The following is a 9,349-nucleotide window of genomic DNA, read 5'->3' on the forward strand; positions in this document are numbered from 1 at the left end:
GTGCAGACCATTGAGAAGCATCTAGAGAGACAGCTGGTAAAAGTGGTGCAGTCACATCAGTTCTGTGTGGAGACAGCAGGCTGGGCTAAGGGGCTGCTTGAGATCCTTTCAGCCCCGTGATCCAGGACCCTCAAAGTGTCACCTCATAGATTACTGGCATCACTTTGTACTTACTCAGCATCTGAGCTTTGCAGCAGGCAGTACCATGGAGCTGCCTTGCAAAGACAACGCCATCAGTTTGGAGCTCTGCTGCTCTTCCATTGACCTCTCTCTCTTGTCTGTGAGCGCAGGAAAGCGGCATCCAGCACGAGAAAACACTGCCATAAATACCAATAGCTGTTGTGACTTTATTGCCCCTTCACTGGAGGTGTCAGCCACGCTCCCAGCTTGCTGGGTTATAGATCCCATTGGAAATGCCTGTCGATAGTCTGGTGCACCAGGAGCTGAGGGGAGAGGATTCCTTCCAGCCTCTGGTGGGAGCAATCCAGGAGCTGCTCACTGTGCCCATCAGCCTGTTTTGTTGCATGTGAGGATGATTTTCTTGAGCAAAGCATTCCTGCAAGGCCTTGATTTAGTGGCTTCAATTTGAATGCTCCCTTTATCCCACTGTATTAGCTGGAATTGAATAACCTAATGCAACCTGTGCAGAAACAGCACTGCAACCAGAGAACGCTCCTGCATCTGCTCCAAGAACAACCTTCTCTGCATCTTCCCCTTAAATGCCTGTTTAACAGAACGAGTAATTAACGATGTTAATTTTAATCTCATTTGCTAATGAAGGCAGCCTAATTGCACAATAATTGGGAGCAGCCAGAGCAGGAAACAGAAAATAAACCCTGCATATGTAATTCACTCTAACTTCTTTCTAATTACCTCTCCGATGGCTCTCCATCATCAATGGTGTCTTCGGGGGATTTTGGTAATGAAGAGAAGCATGGGACACAGAAGGAGATATTGCCATTAAAAGGAGGGAGCTGGTATGACAGGCCAGTACCCATCTTCTCCCAGCCATCCAAGCTGGAGGTGATGAATTCCTAGGTATTCCACATGGAAAGCTAAGTTACGGATGAATTCAATCACTGTAGTTCCCATGGTCTCTGGGGACTGTGGTTTGGCCACAGACTCTCCCGAAGGATATCTCAGACTCCTTGTCCTTCTCCTAGCTGTCTGTTCTTCCCAAGCTCCCAAACAGCAACTCTGCAAGGAGACTTGTTCTCCTGGAGTCCCTTTGCACATCTCGGGGTGTTCCTAAGTCGATCACTGAGCATTCCTGAACACAAGCAGAAATGGAATATGAGTCTTGCACAATGAGAAGCTTGGACCCAGAGGGGATCAGCTGCTTGTCCTGGAGTTCCCAAGGTACTTGGCACAACCAGGAGATGGGTGGTGGGGCTTGCTTTACTGTAAGGGTTAAGAGATGGCTTACAAGCTCATGTACATCCTTGCTTTTCCCCTCCTGACGGGTGCTTTGCTGGTGCCACGTCACCAGCCTGCACTCAAGACATTGCTCAGTATGGTCCCTTATTTAAACCCTGATGCCACATTCTACTTGTCCCTCGTTGTCCTGTCCCGTGCTGCAGGAATCCAGATGTCTGGGGCGTTAGCAGCAAATGATTCAAAACAGCCTTTATCTTTCTTTCTTTCCTTTTTATCACTACAGTCCTGCTTCTTTGTGTGATATCCTTTTGAAATCAGTTCTCCCAGGTACGGTGGCAGCTTCCCATAGGCACGTAAGTACCGAGGAAGTTGAGGTTTCCAATTGAAATTGCCATTAGCTTTTCCTTACCTTTCTAGCGAGGCTGGTAGGTGCACTTGGCAGGTTGCGCTCTTTATCTTCATTGGAGGATTATGCAGTATTTGTGGTTGAAAAGATGTGGCTCCAGGCTGGTTTAGCCAGCAGGAGCAGGACAGCATTCATGCAGCCAGCCACAGACAGGGATACCTGGGTTATCTGCACCTCTCATCTGCAACACACTGCATCCAAGGCTTGGGAGATCTCCATTTATGTGTAGAACAGGAGCTGCTGCAGCACAGCTCCACCACACTGCCCAGAGCACGTCAAGCCTTGGTCTGCTGGGAAAGCTGTCCAAGCATCTCAGCACTGGCGGTGTGCAGAGTGCATGGCTCTGTGTGCTGGTGGCTCCTGACCAGTTTGAATCAGCCACCAGGCACACACACTGCTCTTCTCATCCTCCATGTAGGGTCACAGAACCATAGAATGGTTTGGGTTGAAGTGATCTTAAAGCTCAGCCAGCTCCAGCCCCTGCCACGGACAGGGACACCTTCCACTAGAGCAGCTTGCTCCAAGCCCCTGTGTCCAACCTGGCCTTGAACACTGCCAGGGATGGGGCAGCCACAGCTTCTCTGGGCACCCTGTGCCAGCACCCTTAAAGGGAATAACTTCTTCCTTATATCTAACCTGAGCTTCCCATCCCTTGTGAACCGCCTCCTTTCCCTGTTCCACTTCAGTTCATCTGCTTCTGTTGTCTTCCTCTAATTAGCTTTTTCCCTGAGTTGTTTTTTCATCTGTGCAATTGAGAAACAGTTGAAGCAAACATATGAAGAGGGAACAAGAGAAGGTTTATTTGGTTGGAAACAGCTGTCATTTCATCCCCCAGAGGGGTCTGCCGGAGAACAGAGGGAATAATGGGGGTCTGAATGGCAAGTTGGAGACCTTCCTGGCCAAGGTCTCCTTCTGGGGAGAGGAGACATTTGCTAAAGGACTCATCAGTGGGCAGCTTGCAGGAATTATGCTGGCTGGAAATCCCAGCAGATGCCTCACAAAGGTTCCCCTGATTCACATCTCTTTCAGCCTGCTGGCCTTTGAATTAAACCCATCTAATTAGTGCGGCTCATTAGAATCAATGTCTCAGGCTGCTGAAGATCTGCAATGGAGGCCGGTTTCTGAGCTTCATAGCAGGGTCTGAGTTCAGATGGTGTTGGTGGGGTTTCTGGAGGTCTGAGGACGCAGGATGCCGTGTTGTCATCGTGGTGCCACCCCAGTTCCCAGTCCTCCTTGGAAAGGTGGGCTCCCAAGGGAAGGATAACATTGACTCAACCTGATGGGAACATGGAGGATTCAGACAGCCTAAGGATCAGTTGTGCTCCCATCGCAGATCCTCCAGCCTAGAGAGCAAGGCTCTTGGGATTAACCGCAAGATAAAGCCAGGAGGGGAAGCCAGTTTTGGCTTCTGTTTCATTAGAAGAAAGACACAGTTTGTGCCTTCCCTGCTCAGAAGGTGTATGATGTCTTCTTCTCCCCAGAGCTCCTGGAAAGGACAGGTAAATCACTCCTCCCTTCAGAATCCTCCTCCAGGATCTGCCCCAGCACTTCTTTGTTGCTCCAGAAAGCCAAGCCTGCAGTGAACATTACTATGGCCTCAGTGTTCACCAGTGGGTACTTCTGCCCTCCCCCTTGCTGGAAGTGATTCCTGACAGCCTGTTGAGCACAAGCAAACTCAAGACTTGCCACACTGAGCTGATCCAAACCCAGCCTGCAGGGTCAGCACCTTGGGAAACCCACTGCAGGCTCAGCTGCAGGTGCTTGACCTCCATCCAGAAGCAGCATCCGTACATCCCTCCATCCATCACCTCCATCCCATCCATCCCTCCATCACCACCCACCTGCCCCAGGGTGAGCAAGAGCTCACAAGGGGACTCCAGGGTCCAGCCTTAGCTGATGCTGGATATCATGGGTGGCAGCTTCACATCAGCTCCCTTGTAACTTAGCAAAAGCACAGGGCCTGATGCAAGTCCATCCGAGTCCCTCCAAGCAGCAGGATCTATTTGCTCTCTGACAGGTCTGTAACACTCACAGTTGTGGAGTGACACATGAGGGGGAAGGCCAAGCAGCAGGCAGCTGTGGCAGATACAAACTGAGAATGCCCTGAGGCTCGGGGTGGGTTTTGTTCTCAGGGGATTGTTCAGCATGCCAGCTTGCAGGCAGGACTGGGAGGTGGGGACACAGCCTGGGCCTGTTTGCCATTAGCAGAAGGGGTCACTGCTGACAGATGTCCTCGGAGCTTTTAGAGCCCGCAAAGCTGCTAAACGCTAATTTTTTAAATGAAGTTGTCAACTGATGTGTGATTTGATTGTGCAATTGCAGCGTTCGGGAGAAATCAGGCTTGCTTTTCCAAACAGTTAAATGCCTGTTCCTAGGAATGGGGATTAATAGGTTCCCAGTGCCAAGCATCACCTCCTGAATTGTCTGTATTCCCCTGGTGCAGTGGTACCGCCTGTATATATTGGGTTTTAGCTCCCCTGAGCAGACCAGAAACACAAGGGGTACCCACGGCAGCTCAGATCTGTTTTGTTCACAACCTGCCCTCTGAGGGGCATGCATTTCCATAACTGAGAAATACAGGGACACAGCTGGAGGGCACCTCAAAACCTGTGGAGGTTCAGCAGCCTTCCCACCTCTCTTTAAAGCACCCGTGTGCTGGGAGCTGATCACTTTGGGGGGGTCTTTTTAAGCTTGCTGGGAAGTGCATTTTCATAGCTGTGGGATGAGCCATCCCAGTGAGGGCTCAGGGCAGCAAGGGCTGAGGAGCAGGAAGGGATGAGGGGGGCGAAGCGGAGAGCTGAGCACCTCATGTCAGTATTCCCCAGCTCCAGTGTTTCTTTCTGAAGTTGCACATCCCCTCCAACGCTGCTTTTAACTAAACAAGTCAAAATAAAGGAGTGGGAGTCACTTGCCTGTCAAAGCACCCCAAAAGAACGAGCTGATGTTTGGGGTTTGCCGTACATAACACGCACAGGGGGGCCCTGTAGCACGTTCCTTTTCTCATCTCTCTCGATTCTTTTTCATTTGGGCACCGAGCTGGAAAATGTGCCCTTGCTTTAAGTAGAATTCCATGTCAGGGATTTTCTCGAGGAGCAGGGATTGTGGTGGGAAAGGCGGCAAGAACAGTATTAATACCCGCTCTGTGCTTCAGGCCTGAGAGAGCTGTTAACTCACAATAACACCTTGGGGTATTATTGATTTTCAAAGTGACTGTCTTGGTTTTGACAGCATAAGTTTGTCATTCCCTGCCTCATTTTACTTTCTAATGGGCAGAAAAGTCAAGAGGATCAGACTGCTCTTTAACAGAGAAAGAGCGTCCTGGTTATCCGGCTCTTTTGTGACACTGGCAAAGGGCTGTACTCAGGAAAGTCGGGAGGTTGGTTCAAAGTCACACACTGCTTGTTCCTCACTTGTGCCAAGCAGCTTGGGTAAAGCCAGATCCTTCTGCTCCAAAATGCTGTTAAGTGTCAGTGCCCTCTGAAGCTGCATAGAGCCTCCATTGAAACAGCCAGCCTTGGTGGCAGTGGGACTTGGGTAAGTGCTGGCTGGAAGGCAAGGGGGATCTTTTTCTCCACTGTGTTGTAGCTTTTCAGCTCTCCAGTGGGAAATCAAGAGCAGAACACCCCTGCAAAACTGCCCCTTGGTTCTTGTCAAGGAAGAAGTCTGAGCCATTTGTTCAGCCTGGAAAAAAGGAGCTGCATGGAGACCTCAGAGCAGCTTCCAGTGTCTAAAGGATGCCTGCAAGGATGCTGGAGAAGGACTCTTCATCAGGGGCTAGAGCGACAGGACAAGGGGTGATGGGTTCAAACTGAAACAGGGGAAGTTCAGGTTGGAGATAAGGAAGAAGTTCTTCCCTCTGAGGGTGGTGGGGCACTGGAACAGGTTAGCCAAGGAAGTGGCAGTGTTCAAGGCCAGGCTGGACAGAGCCTTGAGTGTCATGGTTTAGTGTGAGGTGTCCCTCCCTGCGGAGGGAGGGATATGGGGAATATCACCTACCCTTGCCATCACCGCCCCTCACAAGGGTCAAGCTGTGTCTAATCCCTGGTAAAGCAGATCAGGTTTTCTTGTTACTGATGCCTTCAGCTGAATGAAGATGATCATCTCAGGAGCCTCTCCAGGAGGAATCAGGGCTCGTGTACAGAACTGAGGACTCATTGGCCTAACTTCAGAATACATCTTTGTCTCTGAGAATCCCATCAGAGAGATCTCTTCACTTCTGCTTGACTATGGCTACTACCAGAGTTAAAGATCCCAGACTTGGAAGCAACAGGGTCCTTTTTAGCTTAGTTTAAGCACACAGTGTCAGTTGGACCTCTGGGTTGGCTTGATTTGTTGGTTTGATTTCCTTACAGGAATTTCCTACTGACCACTTCAGAAGCAGGTCTGGCGGCAGACTTCTTGCTCAAATCCAGCTGATGATCTCCATTGGGAGACACTTTAACACTGCAGGAGCTTCTTCAGGCTTCCTCTGCTTGTACCCTTGCATTCCTACCTATGATCCGTGGGGCAACCAGGAGGAAAACATGTACATGATGACCCTTCCCATCCCTCCTGCAGTGGACCGTGATGGCCCTTTTGCTCTGCCACTTCTCTATCCCTTCACCTGCAGCTTCCAAGGGTATCACAGTACTACAGAAACCTCTGATTTATACAGCTGCGATACAAGTAGGTGCAGCAGAATGAAACACTCCACCCAAAGGGGGGGTTTATCTAATGGAGGGGGGGTATCTACTGGGGGTAGTAAGAGAAAAGCCACTGGGTTGTTTGGGACTGCTAAAGGATGCTCTTATGGATAGCAGGACTTCATTGCCACTTGGATAGGTAGGATGGGAGTCTGGGCCAGCTGAATGGTGAGAGATACCATCTTCAGGCATGGGTTTAGGTTCTTACAGCTAACAGAAAACGTGCTTCTTCCAAAGTGATGCTGTTAGAATGAGGAGGGATGTGTCACATTTGCATTGCCAAACCACAGATGCCGGGTAATTGCAGGCTGCATCAGAAACAGGTAATGGGGTGCCCTGGTGGGATCATCCAGGCAGAATCCCAGTCCGCAGACTTGCAATGCCCTGACATTAAAGCTGCCCGGGGAGGTTTTGCTGCTCTGCCCTGCCAGAGTCTCACACAGCTCACAAAAGGAACCTGCTGCTTGGTTCAGCTCCCAGCGGAGGGGAGCAGAGATCCTGCACGATGGACCCAAGTTTGCCGGTTTCCCATGGAAATGGAGACGGAGGCATCTCTCCATCCTGCTGTGAAGGTGCTGAGAAACCTTTTGTGACTTCTCAGTACAGCTCCTCCCCAGTGGCAGAGTTGTTTAGAAATCTTGGCCTGAGTTATTGACCCTTTAAGGACTTAAAAGTGTAACTCTCCAGTTATCAACTTTCCCAGGAGGAAGGGAATAGGTGTGACCGAGGAGAGGCCTTTGGCAGAGGAGTTTCCAGCAGCAAATTATCTGCTGGGGAGATTTCAATGCACGTGAAATATGAAGCTGCTAATTTGTATTTTAATATTCCTCTGGTGTCCCATTGTATAAATTAAGTAAATTCAGTCAAAGGCTATCCCTTATCTATTGCATGTGTGTGCCGTGCTGCTTGCAAAGCGAGAGGATGGGAATGGAGATCTGAGATTTCTGCTGATATATCAAAGTCAGGCAGAGGGAGAGCATTGATCGCAGGCAGCTACACAACAGCCTGTGCCATAAAGAAAAGGGAAGACAAAAGAGGAGGAAGAAGCAGCAGACAGAATGATCTCTCTTTTCTCTTCCCTATCAGCATCCTGAGCTTTGAATTACAAGTGAATGAGAGCTGACTTATTCCTTCTTTGCGGGAGAAGCGCACGCACAGGAGTCAGGGCAGCTGGAGTTATGGCTCCCCTGGCCATCGTAGATTGGCCCCCTCATGTGCATGTAGTATTTTGTGTTACTGTTTATGGGGCTAACTTTAATGTCTTAATATATATGTGCAGTGTGCCAGAATTACAGCTGGAGGGGGAACCATAACTTTGAACTTCCTGACTTTTGTGCGTGTAAAGCCTCAGCTGCAGTGTTAATTTAGTCGGGGTTTTTTTTGGTTGTTGGTGTGGTGTTAGTTGTTCACCTTCCCATTACTTCACAGATACAAGAAGGATGAGAAAGGAAAGTGTCAACGTGCTTATTTGATGCTGCAAATGATGGATTAGCACTGGTAATTCCCAGGCAGGCTGTGGCTGGTGGTGATGCTGCTTGGGAGGTGGGAGCTTAAGGGCTACACTGTGGCTCAGAGGGAGGAAAGTGAGAGCTATCTCAATAGCAAGGTGTAGCAGTGGGGAGCAGGGTGGCTCAGGAGGGTTTGGTGTTGCTGTAATACCCACATAAATGTAAGGATGTGGGAAGCAGTCCTGTAAAACGGGGAGGCAACACATCGCCCTCATGGGACCATGAGGGTAGAGCCAGGGAGGTGAGCAGTAGGGTGGCACATCTTCTTCTAGTCTTAATATCAAAGCCAGGAGAGCCTGGGTTCATTTACCACGTCCAGCACAGCCTTAGGGCTCCATGTTGGTTAGTCAGGAGTAGCCTGAGTCCTCTTGCTAAAGGCAGGGCAGCTCCTACCTGCAGCCATACCCTGCAGGTACCAGCACGACATGGATGCTGAGGGCTTCCCCAGCCGACCAGGCATGAGCTGTTTGCCCAGGAGTGCAAGGCTCTGTTTAGCTTGCAGGTTGCATAACCTCTGTAAGTCTTTCCCTTTGCATCCTTAACGCTTAGAAAGCTAGCAAGTTTTAAGTGAAGAACTTGTTCCCTTGACTGATGTATCCCATTTCCTGCCTCTCTTATCCCGTGCTGGTTCCCTAATACTCGGAGAAGGCACATGGGGATGTCTGTCCTCTGTTCAGCTGCATCTGATCACCTCACTCAGTGGCACCCCTGAGTTTTAAGGTCCCTAATCTGTGTTGAATGTACTTGCAATCACTTCAAAAGCTCGGAGGGAGGGAGGGAGGGAGGGCAGTCAGACTGACACATGCAAACGGTTTGATTGCTGTTGTGTTACTTCCATCAGCAACATGATTGGAAAATGACTGAAGGCAAATATGATTTTTGAAGGGGATACAACCTATAAACTCCAGTTTAAGGAAAGCTGAAGTGGAAGCTTTCAGCCCTCCTTGCATGCACATTGTTTCTTCAGGTCTCTGCTGGACTCAGGCAGGGAGTGGAGGAGGCACAGGCAGAGCTGGAGCATGGCAGGGCTGGCTGAGGTGGTTTCTTCTGGTTGCTGGTGCACAGGGCTCTGCTTTCATTGCCTTCCAGGCAAAGCCTGTGCTGTCCAAGCAGGGGAATGCAGCCCTCAAACACAGGCACTCAAGTGCTGCCGCAGGGCCATCTTGCTGAAGAGCCTTACAAGAACACTGCTTCTCTCCTTTGCCTCCTAGAATCACCCCCTTTCCCATCCCTGCCTAATCCCTCCCTAAAATAATCAGTAAGACCAAAGTCCTGATGCCCTCCTCTAGTGGCAATCTTGAAAGCAACAGAGATGCCCCAAGGGACAGTTTGACCCTGATACAACCAGAAGTGCAGAGGAGAGAAAGAAGGAGCAG

This window comes from Pezoporus occidentalis, unplaced genomic scaffold (assembly GCF_034315485.1).
Source record: "Pezoporus occidentalis ecotype Australia unplaced genomic scaffold, CSIRO_AGI_Poc_V1 ctg192, whole genome shotgun sequence".
NCBI lineage: Eukaryota > Metazoa > Chordata > Aves > Psittaciformes > Psittacidae > Pezoporus > Pezoporus occidentalis.